The sequence below is a fragment of the Halyomorpha halys genome, unplaced genomic scaffold, assembly GCF_000696795.3.
Source record: "Halyomorpha halys isolate HHAL.00 unplaced genomic scaffold, Hhal_1.1 Scaffold774.1, whole genome shotgun sequence".
Classification (NCBI taxonomy): Eukaryota; Metazoa; Arthropoda; class Insecta; order Hemiptera; family Pentatomidae; genus Halyomorpha; species Halyomorpha halys.
Genome location: NW_027112478.1, coordinates 124,445 through 126,746, shown reverse-complemented (window position 1 = coordinate 126,746; position 2,302 = coordinate 124,445).

Genomic DNA, 2,302 nt, shown 5'->3' with positions numbered 1-2,302 from the left:
TAAAGAAAAATGGGTAATAATTTATTATGTATTTTATTTTATTTTTATTTTTTTAGCACGACCTCTATTAACAGTAATATGTCATGAAACATAAAAAAAATTCAAGTTCTTCTTCTTCTGTTGCGTTTGCTTAGAAACATGTACAAATATATCCGTGGGTGCATAAGGTGATTGTGGTGTAAGGAATAGGGATGTGCATAGTGGTCTGTAGGGTGGGATGACATAGGCTCACTGAGGGCTGGAAAATTATGTTTATTTTACCACAGTTAGGGTTGGACCCAGTTCCAGCAATTTCAAGGCACATTATGGAAATACAGCCCAGGAACTTATAACTATTGGTAGTTTAAGGAGAGTTTTTTTTTTTTTTTTCGATGACCAAAAACTATATATGGTGCGTCGAATTTCTGATTCATCAAGCACCTCTCGTCTAAGTTAAAATATATTAATTCATTTTTAAATTTGGTCAAAATAGGTACATGATAGGGCTATGAATAAATTATTTGGATAGATTCATAAAAATCGGAGACTGTAACAGCCTAACCAAATCAGATAACCTATTTCACAATATACGTTTATAATCCAAAAAACAAAACTGTAATTCCCACTTAATAAATAATCCTCCAAAACAATCATAGTCTGTTGACTATTGAATTATTATTTCCTGCGTAGCTAATAATTGACAGAAACTATTTGCATAAGATGTGAATGGTAGGTGTGTAGTCATTGAAAAACACAAATAAGTAAAATTTATTTTATCAGAGGCAAAGTTTTGGTCAGTATTTCAAGCCTGCATCAGAGCTAAGAACAATATAAAAAACAAAATGGATAAAAAGAATTATACAGTAACAAGGATATATAAGAAGATAATAATAAATATAAGTAGATAAATAGCATTAGAAGAAAAAGTATAAATGGAGAAGATGGTAGGGGAGTGCGGTCAGTAGAAAAAGTACAAATAAACAAAAGAATTATTTATTTGTGACGACGTTTCGACCTAATTTTCAGATCTTCATCAGGGCTATAAAAAAAAAGACAACAACCATCATTAAGAGAGAAAATAATAATAATAATGTTTTTGTTAGTCTATTACTTTTTTGTTCTCTCTTTGAATAATGGTTGTTGTCTTTTTGTTTTTATAGCCCTGATGAGGATCTGAAATTTAGATCGAAACGTCGGCACAAATAAATTATTCTTTTGTTTATTTGTGTTTTTTCTGCTGACCGCATCCTTCGACCACCTTCTCCTCTTATCTACGGTCAACTATCTTCATCTTATTAAGAAAAAGTATAGTGTTAGTATTATAAGAAGAAAAAGTCAATTCTTATTTTCTTAATACTTTGATTTCTTTTTTCATTTTTAGTTTGCTATCTTGTTTTTTTTTCTTGACACCGAAGAAGGCCTGAAATTCTGGCCGAAACGTTGGTACTCATAAAATAAGTTTTACTTATTTGTTTTCTTTACTGACCACACATATTTTCATTACCATATTTTCTCCAATTGGTGATATAATCAAATAACTTGAATTACTCAGTAGCTTCACAGATTTCATTGAAATCTATTAATTTTTAATGAGAAATCCAACTTCAACTCAAAGACTGAAGCCCAGACTGATTCAATACATTCTGCCATGAACTCTGTATTATTTTTATTATTACTTTATATTTTATTTTATTTCTTTATCTTTCATCAACAAGGACGTTAAGAAACAGATAGACTACTAGCCAGAAAGAAAGGTTAGGATATGCAAAAAAAAATACACATACTTTTATCGGTTTAACTCTTACCCAGTTTTACCACAAAATTGTTTACGTTTCTAGTGGTTATTGTAGTTATGTACAACAGTAAAAACAGTTCTAAGCAATTGTAATTAATCTTTCTATTTATTAATGTTAACTTGTGTTCTGCACGTTTTGGTTATTATTAATTAGTAATGAAATTTTTTTTTTTAACTGTTGTTTTAATTTTTCTGGGATAATTGCCAGTTGCGAAACCTCCCTTGAAGGTGTATATATATAATTATAACAACTTCTGGTCGCGATGAGATTTATATAGAAGGCAGAAAGCCACAGGGTGCAGTTGCTCCCCCAGCCCTATCAACAGACGCCTTATCAAGGATTATTGATCCTCAAGATCAAAGGATACAACCAGCATAATATTTGTACACAGGGTAGGGCTATTTTTTTATACTCACTCCTTTTCTGCTACAAAAAGGAACAGGTGTGTTTTAGCGGGATTATAAAACCTTACTGCGTTCAAATTTATATTTCAAAAAAAATAAATAAAAATAGTGCATATTTATATA